Source organism: Eptesicus fuscus, chromosome 11 (genome assembly GCF_027574615.1).
Source record: "Eptesicus fuscus isolate TK198812 chromosome 11, DD_ASM_mEF_20220401, whole genome shotgun sequence".
Lineage (NCBI taxonomy): Eukaryota > Metazoa > Chordata > Mammalia > Chiroptera > Vespertilionidae > Eptesicus > Eptesicus fuscus.
The window spans coordinates 53,108,663-53,124,748 of record NC_072483.1 but is presented as its reverse complement, the minus strand read 5'-3'; the positions used below and the strand labels follow the sequence as shown (position 1 = coordinate 53,124,748).

Genomic DNA, 16,086 nt, shown 5'->3' with positions numbered 1-16,086 from the left:
TATAGTGAAATGATTGGCAAATTGTGGAATTATTCTGGAAGTAATCATGTGGAATATAAAATGGAAAATATCACAAATTCATTCTTCTACAAAATTTGTAGTTATGACTTAAATTACAAGTTGCACATTATGATAAACATTGGAAATGCACCTGCAACAATGAGCCCAGGGCCTCGACTAGCTCATCTCTTGAATCCTAAAACTGAGACTCACAGGGATTATACGACTTGCCAAACAGTGGCAAAGCCAGGATCAGAATCCAGGCCTTCTGGCTCAATTCCTGTGCTCTTTCCACTCTACCACATTCCACTCCTTAGGTTTTTTTCCAAATTATTCTGATTCTAAGCATTATTTTTCAGAGTTATGACTTTCACTACTTCTGTTGCTGTTGATTTAGTTTGTGGGTTAATAAGCCTTTCCCAAATACACTTATTGAGCACATTCCTGGGCTGGCCTAAATTATACTATAGGTTTCAAAAGTGTGCTGGAGGGGACTTGAGTAGCTACCACATATTATTTGCAACAGGCACAGATTTAACTGTGGTTGGACACAAAGATCATTGACCCACATATTGTTCCATCACCTCTTTTTTTCAAAAATCACTTTTTATTATCCTTTTTCAAGTTAGTGATTTTCTTCTCTCCACGACAGTTTCTTGCCAATGACCACAATAAACACGGCTGTCAGAAGTTTTCTCTGCAACTCAGTACAAAAGGATACGTACGCAGCACTTATTCAGAAATCACAGTAGAGGACCAGCTGCTTCCACAAGTATTTCAGAGTGTTACCAGAGTCTTTTGAAGCTTCATAAAGCTTGACCTTTACTTGCAAAATCCATTTGAGCCAAGATATTAAATGCTTACACTCTTCCACAAGATTGGTTACTCAGTTTAGCTTAGATCTTGGGAAGGAAAAATTAAAAGCAAGCTAAGAACAAGAGAACAGATTGAGTCTCTGCCATCTACTTCTTATTTTCCCCTTTGTACTAATAACTCTCAATCCTCGCTCTACATCGGAATCAGCTGGTAAATTTTCAAATAAAGCGATTCCTGGTCCCTAACCCTAAAGCTTCGTTTTAATTTATGGAGATGGGAGTGGAAGAGAGGGATCCATTTTTTAAAAGTCCCTCCAGATAATTGTAATGTGTAGCCGAGGTTGATAACCACTGTTCTATACAAACATAGCTGACCACGTGAAGGATGCATGCAGTGCATGGGTGTGGGGTGCACTCTGAGAATGAAATGATCCTTGTATCCAACCTAAAGAAATTATAAAACACTAGAGGCCAAGTGCACAAAATTCATGCACTTTGGGGGGGGGGCGGGTCCCTCAGCCAGGACTGCACCCTCTCGCAGTCTGGGAGCCCTCAGGGGATGGAGAGGCTCCTGCCACCACTACTGAGCTCGCCAGCTGTGAGCCTGGCTTCTGGCTGAGCAGAGCTCCCCCTGTGGGAGCGCACTGACCACCAGGGGGCAGCTCCTGCATTGAGTGTCTGTCCCCTGGTGGTCAGTGCACGTCATAACAAGCAGTTGAGCAGCCTTAGCATTATCATTAGTTTATTACTCTTTGATTGGTTGAACGAACAACCGGACACTTAGCATATTAGGCTTTTACTATATAGGATGAGTAAATAGAAAAAATTAGGGCATCTGACTTATTTTAAAGCATTTTAGTCTGGAGTGTTCTCGTTTATTCATATGTAGCATTTTGACTAATGAAACCTCTTACAAAACTTTTTACTCTCATGTATTCAAGAATTCTTAAGAAATATTTGGCTTTCAAAGAAGGAATTTGAAAAATACTGAAGTCTCTAGAAGCTATGAAATTTGATAGTGGAATCCTTTTAAAGAGGGTTTCCAGAGTTTAAGAGTACTCTTATACTTTTTTTCCTTGAAAGACTCATAAATATCATTTATTGCCATCACTTTTTAGTTTATCATGCTTTGCTAAAATCAAAAGTAATTCTATATATGCATTATCTTAACCACCCTCACAGGTGGTTTTGATTGGCCTTGGATGCATCCAATTTGTTGTTCTAATATGGTCCACATTCATCCATTCATCTGGTCTCCCTATAAATATGGATTCCTCCAAACCTGACTCCAATCCCATGTGTATATTCATACATGTACATACAATCTTTTAAATTTACCTTGAAAATATAACACTATTTAATGTGTATGATGGTTTATAATCCAATATCCATTCCCTACCCCTTTCCTGCCCCCAGGCCTAGATGTTTGGTCTAAATGTATGGTTCTCAAAAGCTCGGCTATGCATAGAATCACTTGAGGAGCTTTTAAACCTCTTGTTGCCCCAGGCTGCACCCCAGGATCTCTGGGGGTGGCACCAGGTATCAGTATTTTTCTCAATTTCAAAATGAAGCCAAGGTTGAGCACCACTGATCTATGGTATACCTACTGTTGTAATCCTTTCCTTCCGTGATTGATTTAGGGGTACACATGTGACCCAATCTTTACCAAGGTGTGAGAAGGCTTCTTTGAAGGGCTAATAAGAAAGCTTTCCTCACCTCTAAAAAAAGAAAAAGAAAAAAGGTATAACAAGGACTCTTTCTTCTGGGCATTGTTGATCTGAGTCTGCTACCACCATCTTATAACTATGACAGAAATCAACCTAAGGGTGAAGGTGACTTTGAAGATATCAAAGAAAAAGAAAGAACTTGAGTCTTTGATGACATCTTTGAGGCATAGTTATTACCTGCCCTAGAACCTGACCTACCTCTGAGTCTCCTGTAGAATGGGAAAAAATCAACTATCGTATTGCTTAAACTTGAGCCAGATTTTTCTGTCGCTTGTGTCTAAAAGTACCCAGACCACACTCACCCTATTAAGGTAATACATCTTGAGTGTTGTCAAGGAGGTGATGAAATCTTATGCTTATTCCCAACACTTTAGTCATCCAGTCTTCCTTGAGAACCAGCATCACTCCTTAGGTTCTAGTAAATAGGACAAAGTTAGTTGATCTTTGTAAAGACACTGCTTGAAACTTCGACTTCATTAGTATTAACTGCTCATTCAGTCTTTTGAAATTGCAACAGCCACTCATGATATTGAGTATACCTTCATATTCTTGGGCAAGCATTCACTTATATAGAAGTAAATGTAGAAAAATTGTTCTACCCAAATGAGCAGCCCTAAATCTAAGGCTTGCTTACTGTTTCTTGGCAAAACCACAATATAAATACCACTGCATATAGTGACCCATACAGAAAATCTATTCCTCCATTTTATAATTTCCTTCACATTATGTAAAGTTGTTTTAATAAAAAAAATCTCAATAATAATAGAAGTATAAAAATGAAAACAACAGCATCATTTATTCATGTCTAGTGAACATAAGTATTAAAGTGAGACAGATTGGAGAGGAAGATGGCTGCCGATGGGAAGGCAGGCTGCAAGATAGTATGTGAGTGAGAGAACAAAAGGAGAGTGTGTGGATGTACAGGGAGTGTCTATTTGTGAGTGAGGGACAGCTATATTCCAAGGGACTGTTGGGGACTGCTGGACCGGACTCCCCTAACTGGCCAGCCTCCATTGCTGCTGAAATCTCTCCCAGAGCAACAGACTCTGCTGCAGAGACCATGCCATCTTGAAGGGGAGAGTGGCTGTGATAGGAAGCCTAACCTTACCTTCAACTGGGAAGAATCAAATACCTCCCAGGACCCTACAACCACAATACCTAGGGACCAGCTGTGAACCCACAATCACTGGGTCTCAAGTAGCACAAATACGCGGACTCAGGCGAGCTCTGTACCTTCTCACGGAAAGGTCAGATTGCACCCAGAGAAAGGTGAGGTCTGCAATCCAGGCTGGGGGGAGAAACATGCACAGCGGGATCTAGAGATTCAGAGGAAGTCTGCGCCCCACAAAATCAGTGGCCCTTGGGACCAGCGTAGTCTGAGAATGTGGAAGGGGGTCCACAGGGCTGCTGGCAGAAGAGAACTCTAGAAATCAACCCATAGCTGGGCTGGGAACAAAAAGGCAGCCTAAAATTTTACCAGTATACTGGCTGCACTGTGCCAGGGGAAACAGACATGCACAGAGATGTGAACAGAGTCGCGCTCAGTGCCAGAGCGAAAAAGTGGCAAGTTCGCGCACTTACTCTGGCTCTTTTTTTCTCGTTAAATCCTTGCTTTTGATTACTAAGCCCAGTACATAGGATCACCCAATTAAAAACAGTCTCAGAGACTGCAGGGGAAAGTGTTTTTGTGGAACCTGGGGATCAGAGCGGGGAGAAATGATTAGAAAACCAGCTCTGGGGCAGTCCACTCCCCCAAACCAGTATTAAGTGTGAGAGAGAAAACAAAATCTAAATACTGGGTAGAGAGGCCTTATAGCCCCGGGTGTCAATACAGAAACACTGCCACCAAGGGGTTGAATCACAAATTGACTCTTGTGTAAATGCAACTACAGGCAGGCTGAGAAACAAAGAAACACTGCCTGCTTGAAACAGGATTGAGGCTTACGACACAGAGGAGTGGTGGAACACAGGGAACTTCAATTCTGTCCTGACTACCTGACAGGAAACAGGCGTGTCAAACAGAACAGTAGAAGAAGTGAATGATGTCACTACTGTACATTTTCATTTTTTATCTTTTACTTAAGAAACTAAATTTTTTTCCTCACTTGATTTTACCTTTTTTAATTATTATATTTTTATTTTTAATCAGTATTATTACTACTATTATTTTACCTTTTTAAAAAGTTTCATTTTATTTTCTCTTTATTTTTTTTATTTTATTTTGGGATTAGTGTTCCACATTCTATTTTCATTTTTCCTTTAGCATCATTTTACTCTATCTCAACTTTACCTTTATGCCAACACTCTCTTCCTCACTTTTCCCCTTTTGTTGTCCTGTTTCTCTTATCCTATTCCTGCTTTAGATTTTCCCTATTCCTTCTTTTTACCCCCTGTTAAAAATTCATCTTACTTATATATCTAATTTCTGACCCCGTGCTCCAAGTCCATACACACTTCTCTCTTCTCTTTCTTCACTATCCAAATTTTCTTTTTCTCTCTTCCCCTTTGTTTTCTTTAATGTTTTTTTTTTAATTTTGTTTTGTTTTGACCTTCTTTCTCTGTCCTATTGTTGTTGTTTGATTGTTGATTAGATTGGTTTGTTTGTTTGTGTGTGTGTGTGTGTGTGTGTGTGTGTGATTATTTCTCTCTTTTTTTGCTTTTGTTTTTTCTCTCCTCGCTTGTTATTAGTTGTTGTTTGTAGTTTGCATGTTTTTGGATTAGTTGTTGTTCTATTGAAGTTTTCTCCCCATATAAATAGTTTTCCCCCTTCTTTTTTATTCTCTTTCTTTTCTCTCTTACTTTTTTTCCTTTTCTCAATATCATTTTTGCACTCTTTTTTTTAAATCCCCTAATTCTCTTTTCTCTGGTGGTCACCTTTATTTGGGGTTTTTAGTATCATGAATACATTTGTGTTCAGTGCCTTGTGTGTTGTGCCTTGTTGTGTTGTATATTGTGCCTTTAAGTCAACACAGGAGAGAGAGAGCTACATAACCAGACACCCGGAGAGGAGAGATAATGGGGAGACAAAGAAACAGCCCACATATGAAAGAAAAGGAGGCAACACCAGAAAAGGACGTAAACGAAATGAAGGCAAGCAATATGTCAGAGATAGAATTCAGAGAAATGGTCATAAGGTCGCTGAAAAGGATGAAGACAAATTCAACAATATGTGTAAGAACCAAGAGAAAATGAAGAAGAACCAAGAAGAAATGAAAAATGGCATCACTGCAATAAAGAATTCAATAGAAAGCATCAACAGTAGACTAGAAGAAGCAGAGGATCACAGCAGTGAGCTAAGAAAAGGTAGGAAAAAATACCCAAGCAGAGCAGCATCTAGAAAAAAAAAAACTTAAAAAACAGGAGGAGAGCCTAAGAGAACTTTGGGACAACATGAAATGAAACAACATCTGCATAATAGGGGTGCCAGAAGGAGAGGAAACTGAGCAAGGAATAGAAAACCTGTTTGAAGAAATAATGACAGAAAACTTCCCTGATATAGGGAAGAAAAAACTCACACAAGTCCAAGAAGCTTACAGAGTCCCAAACAAAATGAACCCCAAAAGACCGACACCAAGACACATTATAATTAAATTGGCAAACACCAACGATAAAGTAAGAATCTTAAAAGTGGCCAGAGAAAGACAGAAAGTTACCTACAAAGGATCCCCCATCAGACTAGCGACTGATTTCTCAACAGAAACACATCAGGCCAGAAGGGAATGGAATGAAATATACAAAGTCATGCAAAGGAAGGGTCTGAATCCAAGAATACTGTACCAAGCAAGGCTATCAATCAAAATTGAGGGTGAAATCAGGAGCTTCACTAAACCAGCAATGCAAGAAATGCTAAAGTGTCTGCTGTAAAAAGAAGAAATAGGAAGCGAATAAGGAACACAGGCATAAAAAATAAAAATGGTGACAAACAAGTACCTATCAATAATAACTTTAAATGTAAATGGATTACATGCCCCAATTAAAAGACATAGGGTAGCAGAGTGGATAAGAAAACATGACCCATATATCTTCTGTCTACAGGAAACCCACCTCAGAAAAAAGGACTCACACAGACTGATGGTGAAGGGATGGAAAAAAAGTTTTTCAGGCAAATGGAAATGAAAAAAAAAAAAAAGCTGGGATAGCAATACTTATATTTGACAAATTAGATCTCAAAGTGAAGGACATAACAAGAGATAAGGAAGGCCACTTCATAATACTAAAGGGAGCAATTCAACAAGAAGATATAACTCTGGTAAACATATACGCACCCAATATAGGAGCACCCAAATACATAAAAAAAACTTCTGGAGGATATCAAGAGAGAGATTGACAGCAATATAGTCATAGTAGGTGACTTTAATACTCCACTAGCACCACTGGACAAATCCTCTAGACAAAAATCAGCAAAGAAACATCAATCCTAAATGACTCACTAGATCAGATGGAATTAATTGACATATTCAGAACATTTCAGGCCACATTCTGAACATTTCAGGCCACATCTTCAGAATCTTCAGGCCACATTCTTCTCAAGTGCACATGGGTCATTTTCAAAGAGAGACCACATTTTGGGACACAGGCAAAGTCTCTTCAAATTCAAGAAAATAGAAATCATATCAAGCATCTTCTCAGATCACAATTGCATAAAACTAGAAATCAACTATAATAAAAACAATTAAAAAATCAAACACTTGGAGGCTAAACAGCATGCTACTAAACAATGATTGGGTTACCAGAGAGATCAAAGAAGAAATAAAAAGCATCATGGCAACAAATGACAATGAAAACACAACAATCCAAAATCTATGGGATACAGTGAAAGCAGTCTTGAGAGGGAATTTCATAGCTCTACAGGCCTACCTCAAAAAACAAGAAACAATGATAATAAATTATCTAACCCTACAACTCAAAGAGTTAGAAAGAGAGCAACAAGAAAAGCCCAGTGTAAGCAGAAGGAAGGAAATAATAAAGATCAGAGCAGAGATAAATAACATAGAGACCAAAAAAACAATACAAAAGATCAATAAAACCAAGAGCTAGTTCTTTGAAAGGATAAACAAGATTGATGAACCTCTAGCCAGGCTCACCAAGAAGCAAAAAGAGAGGACCGAAATAAACAAAATCAGAAATGAAAGAGGTGAAGTAACAATGGATCCCACAGAAATACAAATGATTATGAAAAAAATACTATGAACAACTCTATTCCAACAAAATGGACAACCTAGATAAAATGGACATATTCTTAGAAAAATACAAGCTCCCAAAACTCAACCAAGAAGAATAAAAAAACCTGAATAGGCTGATAACTACTGAAGAAATTGAAACAGTGATCAAAAATTTTCCAGCAAACGAAAGCCCTGGTCCGGACAGCTTTACAGGGGAGTTCTACCAAGCATTCAAAGAAGAACTAAAAGCTATCCTCCTCAGACTATTCCAGAAAATTCAAGAGGAAGGCACACTTCCAAGCTCTTTCTATGAAGTCAGCATTACCCTAATCCCAAAACCAGATAAAGATACCACACTAAAAGAGAACTACAGGCCAATATCCTGGATGAACACAGATACTAAAATACTCAACAAAATTCTAGCAAATCGGATTCAGCAATACATTAGAAAGATCATACATCATGACCAAGTGGGATTTATTCTGAGGATGCAAGGATGGTACAATATCCACAAATCAATAAATGTGATACATCACATAAACAAACTGAGAGACAAAAATCACATAATCTTATCAATTGATGCAGAAAAAGCATTTGACAAAATCCAACACCCTTTCTTGATAAAAACTCTCAGCAAAGTGGGAATAGAGGGATCATACCTCAACATAATAAAAGCCCTATATGACAAACCTACAGCCAGCATCATACTCAATGGGCAAAAACTAAACCCATTTCCCCTAAGAACAGGAACAAGACAAGGATGCCCACTTTCACCACTCCTGTTCAACATAGTACTGGAAGTACTAGCCATAGTGATCAGACAAGAAGAAGAAATAAAAGGTATCAAATTGGAAAAGAAGAAGTAAAACTGTCCTTATTCACAGGTGACATGATACTATACATAAAAAATCCCAAAGACTCCATCAAAAAACTACTAGACCTAATAAATGAATTTAGCAACATAGCAGGATACAAAATTAACACCCAGAAATTTATGGCCTTTTTATACACCAATAATGAACTCACAAAAAGAGAAATGAAAAAAAAAATCCCATTTACCATTGCATCAAAAAAATTAAGATACCTAGGAATAAACTTAACTAAAGACATAAAAGACCTGTACTAGGAAAACTACAGGACATTGGAAAAAGAGATAGAGGAAGACATAAACAAATGGAAGAACATACCATGTTCATGGATTGGTAGAATCAACATAATTAAAATGTCCATACTACCTAAAGCAATCTATAGATTCAATGCAATACCTATTAAAATACCAATGGCATATTTCAAAGAACTAGAACAAACTCTCCAAAAATTCATCTAGAATAAAAAGAGACCCTGAATAGCCACAGCTATCCTGAGAACGAAATGTTGCAGAAGACCAAAGAAAAACCTTTAAAGAAGAGGAGGGACACTTTAATACACCGGCGGACTCAGGGAATAACTTTCCAAATCTGAGTGCCGAAACATACACGGGGCTTCTTTTTATATCTCCTTGTAGTCTTTATCCCACAAATATGGATTATGCTTCCGGGCCTTTTTGCGGGCCTTGCAAGAAGGCCCCCAGGTGTTGGGGGTCTCCAGGCCATATCTGATGATCTGGCCTGGCGCCAGCGTTAATAACCCTCCCTCCGGGGCAGTGCACTGTTCACAGTAACAGGTTCTGCAAGACCAGTATCTGGGAAGGAGGTAGTGACTTAATTATAGGTTATCAAGAATGTACACTGAGCTTGCTGGCATGGATTCAGATCACTAGCCCCCAAATATCAGAGTTACATTGGAATTAGCCCTTTTTAGCCTTCTCAGATGAACCAAGTTGGAGGGATCACAATACCAGACATCAAACTATATTTCCAAGCCACGGTTCTCAAAACTGCCTGGTACTGGCACAATAATAGACATATAGACCAATGGAACAGAATACAGAACCCAGAAATTGACCCAAGCCATTATACTCAATTAATATTTGACAAAGGAGGCAAGAGCATACAATGGAGTCAAAACAGTCTCTTTAATAAATGGTGCTGGGAAATTTGGTCAGATACATGCAAACAAAATGAAACTAGATCACTAACTTACACCATACACAAAAACAAACTCAAAATGGCTAAAGGACTTGAATGTAAGACAGGAAACCATAAAAATTCCACAAGACTCCATAGGCAGCAAAATTACAGACATATGTCGTAGCAATATCTTTATAGACACAGATCCTAGGGCAAGAGAGACTAAGGAGAAAATAAACAAATAGGACTACATCAAAATAAAAAGCTTCTGCACAGCAAAAGAAACAATCAACAAAAGAACAAGAAAGCCTACTGTATGGAACATATTTGCCAATGTTATCTCTGATAAGGGTTTAATCTCCAACATTTACAGGGAACTCTTACAACTTAACAAAATGAAGATAAACAATCCAATAAAAAAAATGGGCAAAGGACCTAAATAGACACTTTTTGAAAGAGGACATTCAGAAAGCCAAGAGACATGAAAACATGCTCAAAGTCACTAACCACCTGAGAGATGCAAATCAAAACAACAATGAGGTACCACCTCACACCTGTCAGAATGGCTATCATCAACAAATCAACAAATGAAAAGTGCTGGAGAGGATGTGGAGAAAAAGGAACCCTCCTTCACTGCTGGTGGGAATGCAGGCTGGTGCAGCCACTGTGGAAAACAGTATGGCGTTTCCTCAAAAATTTAAAAATGCAACTGCCATTTGACCCAGTAATCCCACTTCTAGGAATATATCCAAGAAAACAGAAACACCAATCAGAAAGGATATATGCACCCCTATGTTCATAGCAGCACAATTTACAATAGCTAAAATTTGGAAACAGCCTAAATGCCCATCAGCAGATGAGTGGATTAGAAAACTGTGGTACATTTACCCAATGGAATACTACGCTGCTATAAAAAAGAAGGAATTCTTACCATTTGCAGCAGCATGGATGGAACTGGAGAGCATTATGCTAAGTGAAATAAGCCAGTCAGTGAAAGAAAAATACCACATGCTCTCACTCATTTATGGATAATAAAGAACAGTATGACCTGATGAACAAAAAGATAGATACAGAGGCAGAGAAGCATTGAACAGACCGTCAAATTACAGCGGGAAGGCTGGGGAGGGTTGGGAGGGGGAGGTAAGAGATCAACCGAAGGACTTGCATGCATGCATATAAGCATAACCAATGGACGCAAGACACTGGGGGGTGGGGTAAGGGCATGTGCGGGGGGGGGGGGGTTGGGGGGGTTGGGTGGGGGAGGCCAGGGGAAGGTCAATGGGGAAAAAAAGAAGACATATGTACTACTATTTGTAATACTTTAAACAATAAAATAAAAATAAAGTGAGACAACCTAATCTCTCCAGTGAGAAATGCTAACCTATCTACTGTACTGTTTTGGCCCTTTTCAGTCATAAAGCTGGTTATAGAACAAGCTTCACACAAAAATAAACACTTCAGTTCTTGATAATCCCCACAGCACTGCATTTCCCCTATCAGGCCTAATTTATTCTGAGTTGTTGGCTTACATTGGTTCTCTAGTTGAAAGAGGAAAGGCATTCAAATTCAAACCGGATGGTCCATATCAAATCGGGGGATTGGGACAACTGATTTACTTATGTAATCTCTTCAAACATCTACCAGGAGAGGTTCTAAGACAGAATTTATTGCCTCCTCTTGCCATCTTTGGGCTTACAAAAAGCAAAGCAAAGTCCTTCTATGAAATCTGAAACTCCAGTCACTGACTTCCTGACTGATGTCATTTGAAAGGCACCGTGCAGCCCTGTGATAGCTGCAGCGGAAATCTGCCTCTCTCTGGGGGTTCCATCTGTTTGCCATCAGCAAGGGCCTCTTCGGGGCAGCACAGTAAACTCAGAGCACCCATTCCTCCCCACGGGTCTGGAGTCTTTGAGTGTTTTAAAGGTCAACTGTTGTTAGGGTTGAATTTGCTTACACTTTCCCAGAATAATAAGGTAAATAGAATTACATTGTTGTAACGGTAGTTTTCACTTATTTTTGCTTATCAGAGGTGATTTTGTAAAAATTTTCCATATGATTTTAAAATACTATGCGAATGTTACCAAAATGAAAATTCACTCACTGAAATTCTTTCTTTTGGGAGAAGAGTTTTCTAACTTTATGTAATGTACTTAACAGCTTGTATTTAAAGCAACTCTTTCTGAGCTCTTTAGATCCAAAGTTGCTTAAACATATAAATATTTTGTTTCAAAACCTATTTATTCACTTCTCATTAAGGGTCAACACTGATGATATAATAAATTAAAACAAAAAATACATTATAATGACAGGAGGTTTTAAAACTGATTTTTTACAGATCAGCTTCAATACCTATAATACACTGTATATAAAAGGGGGTTCACAGTGGCACCAAGTTATAGCTAGCTGAGAATTGAATATATTCACTCAACAATAAATGCATAATGCTTGCCTTTATTTCTGAAGAAACAAAGCTTGAATTAATTCTGCAGGAATGTTTAATAAGGGTAAAGATTTCATGAACATCAGCCTTTCTCTCATCTCCATTCTTCCCTACAGGTAACACAACTTTCACAGTGCCTGGACAAAAACAGACTCTCCATTATATTCCTCGAGGAATAATTTATTAAATGTGTTTTTATAAATTGGACTTTCTGTGTTTATGTGCCATTTCCTCAGAGAAGCTGACTATAAGGATGAAATAGAAATAACATCACTTTTCAATATTCCTCAAGCCCCAATTCCTAGAAAAGACAAGAACACAAAGGTCTTTTTATTCATCCTGTCAAATACCAGTTTGTTTTAATATGGTTTCCTGGAGTTCAGTATCAAATGAGGCACGGTCCCCGTGGGACATAGAGAAAGTTTTCCTCACCTAACTGGGGAAAGGAAATATCCACACTGAACCAAAGGACTGTAAAAGGATGGAGAGGGGATAAGGAAAGACGTCAAGACAGAGTGAGGCACAAGGGAGAGACCTGGTGAAGAAAAGCAATAAATGACTCACCTTTAATGGAAAAATGAAATTATGACTACTATATTTACATGACTTACACATGAGGTATATTTACCTCAGTAATTTCTAAAGCATGGCAAGCACATGAGATAATTAAATGAGATGAACTTAATTGGCACGCAGAACATTTTAAAACAGTCATGTGTTTCTTTTATTGAGTGCATGTATACACACACATACACACACATATTACATACACATGAGATATCAAACCTAAAATTCCATGGATTCTATTGCATGGGATGAGACTAAAATAAAAAATGACTTGGCTCAAAGAAAAATAGTAAGGCACAGAGTACTTGGCTATGGCAAGAAGCCTGTTGGGGATACTCAAATGGCAGAGGTTAAGAAACCTTTGTTTTAGGCCAGTGGTCGGCAAACCGCGGCTCGCAAGCCACATGCGGCTCTTTGGCCCCTTGAGTGTGGCTCTTCCACCAAATACCACGCGCAGGCACTCATGTACAGTGCGATGGAAACTTCGTGGCCCATGCGCAGAAGTCGATTTTTGGCTCTCAAAAGAAATTTCAATCGTTGTACTGTTGATATTTGGCTCTGTTGACTAATGAGTTTGCCGACCACTGGTTTAGGCAAATGGAACACAGAATTTCACATGAGGGGTGGGAGAGCCCTACACTTCCCTGAGCAAAAGCAGGATTTTTATTCATTATTGACTCAATAAGTATTTGTCAAGGCCCTTCTACCAGAAAGCTATTCACATTTTAATACAGAGATGTTTTGCCACCTAGTGTGAAAATTTCCTCAGAAGAATGTTGCCTAACGAATTTGTGAGAAAACAAGTTTAAAGATCACAGATCTCTGTTTCCTTGTCTGAAAAGTTGAGATTTTAGAGTAGACGCTTCTTCGTGTTTCCTTACAATTAGAATCTGTTTTGATCCTGTTTTAATTTTTTTTTTTTTTTCATTTCCCACAAACCTAACAAGTCCTGACATTTTGGTGAATGAGGAATCCTACCAGTAGAGGGGGCCTCACTCTGCTTCAAAAGTGTTCTGAAAGGCCAACTTCATGGTCACTGCACTGGGAAATAGGATTGTCAATCCATGGTTTTGCTGAACACCCTATCATTTTCCTCTGAGTTATGAATTGTAAAGGAGCTGGCTAGCCGATGGCCTGGTCCACCAGTGGGCGTGCTGTGGCAGTTCAGTCTGAGACCCAGTCTGAAGTTTTCCTAGGATCTGCTGAGCCACAGTCAGCACGACACATCTTGCTAAAACAGGGAATGTTCTAATCATTACCATACATTTCATTATGTGTGTAGTAGTTCTGGGCTGACGGGCAGGGGTCCAATTGGATTCATATCAAGTTGGATTCAAAGTTTTAGAGCTGAAAGGATTTTTAAGAGTATCTGTTCCAACTCCCATATCACAAATGAAGGATAGACACTCAAAAAACTTATGATACTAATGTGGAAATAGGGACTATTCAGCTTATGCCCCCCCAAAAAAAGGGTGTGTGTGGGGGCGGGGGGGGGGACATTTTCTGCCTGTTTATTCCCGAATGTCTCTAGGAGCTACCTGGCAGGTCATTTAATACTAGGCCTCCGTTTCCTTTTTTGTGAAATAAAGGCACAAAACCAGGTAACCAATAAGATCACTTCAGCTCCACCTTCTTAGGCTCTCTGCCTCTAAATGATTACTGCTTTGGCTTCCATTTGAAGGCAATTCTAAGACTTCTTGTTGCTTTTTTGTCCATCTATCTTCTTTAAGTTTATAAATGTGTTCTGAGTATAGAAGGGATTAAAATTCAACTATAGAACAAAAAAATATATAGCTCCATTATGAATGCAACAATTAAAAATATAACCCAGTACAATAAGAGAATGTAGAAAAGTGAAAACAGTTGGAGTATTAAGGTTGTAAAATTATGAATGATTTGTCTTTTTAAAAAATTTTATAACCGTTGTGTAATAAACATAACTCCAGAGGATGAAAAAGTCCATCTAAAAGGCAAATTGGAGGTTAACAAGCATCAAACCGTGGCCAACTAGGGATTTCAGGAGGTGGGATGAAAGTAATCAGCAGACCCATGGCGCTCAGCCCCAGGTCCCCACTGCTGGTGTACTTCAGCCTTGCAATAAAGCTTCCCATTTTTCAGGATATTAAATTTGAGTTCAGGGAAAGCCAGACATCACGTAATCACAGTTTGGAATTACAGTATATATCTAATAAAAGCCCACAGAACTTGCCTCCAAAATACTCAGAATCTGTAAAAGAGCTAAGTGTTTGCTCAGAAGGAGGGAAGTGGGAAAAAAATCTTGTGTGAGGGAAACCTTTTCAGAGAGCCAAGGCAACTCCAGACCAGGCAAAAACTGGCAAACAGCTTGAAATAAGGACCCATCCTCTCCCTCCAGCCTTGAAGGAAAGGAAGGAAGAGGGACAGGAAATCAATCCCCATTGCAGAGTGAAGACACCTCTGTTCAGACTAGGTCTTAGGGAGGTCCACTTCCCTCCTCCTGCTGGCATGGCTGCTCTGTGGAGAGGACAAAGTTTTTTCATTGCTATGTAAAGTGAGTGCAGAAGAGAGTTTTGATGGTGGACCCTACACATTTGGAATGTTTCTTTTGGGGACATGTGGCCAACTTATGGGTGGCTGTGCAGTCAGAAGGGCCCCATGCTTGGCTTAATCCTCTGCTGCCACTGTTTTGAAAACCTTGATAATTTATGGACAAGGGACCCCATATTTTCATTTTGCACTGGGCTTTGAAAATGATGTAACTGAGTTTGGCTGGCCATTTTTGTGAGGCTATTCAAATTACTGCATATATTTCTTACATTGCTGCTCCCTGACCAACATCTATATATATAAAAGCCTAAGCAACTGTCTGACCGACCATTCGACTAGTAGCTATGATGCATAATGACCACCAGGGGGCAGATGCTCAACATAGGAGCTGCTGAGCTGTGGTGACTTGGCAGCTGCGGTTCTCAGGTGATGCACCCAGAACCAGAGAGGAGGGAGCCCAATTCCAGGGTGCGTCAACCAAAAACTACCCTCTCGCAATCCGGGACCCCTCAGGGGATGTTGGAGAGCCAGTTTCAGCCCGATCCCCGCAGACCAGGCCGAGAGACCCCACTGGTGTATGAATCCATGCACTGGGCCTCTAGTTTTAAATATGCTTAGCTGTGGTTTACTGTGCACCAAGAGCTGTCTTCCTATGTGTTCCACACTGTAGCCTGCGATCCAGAAGGGTTAGTCCTTTCTCCCTTCTAAACCCCAGGTCAAAGCCCGAGACTTGTCATATACCATCTGGCTTGCCTTTTGTCTTTCCACCAATTTCCGGAGTCCCAGGCTGTTTACGTGTGGGTGTTTGTTGGGTCCTCTTAGAACCAACGTTAAAAGCAG

General features: G+C 39.4%; 1 long non-coding RNA gene across 1 annotated transcript in view; it reads right to left on the bottom strand.

The window, feature by feature from the left end:
* Positions 1-825: 825 nt before the first annotated feature.
* Positions 826-16,086, bottom strand: part of LOC129150693 (uncharacterized) — a 52,544-nt gene continuing 37,283 nt past the window's right edge. Inside the window, exons 2-3 of the long non-coding RNA XR_008557414.1 lie at positions 2,845-2,957; positions 826-902 (exon numbers count right to left, since the gene is read on the bottom strand). This is a non-coding gene — a long non-coding RNA (uncharacterized LOC129150693). The remainder of the gene's footprint in view (positions 903-2,844; positions 2,958-16,086) is intronic.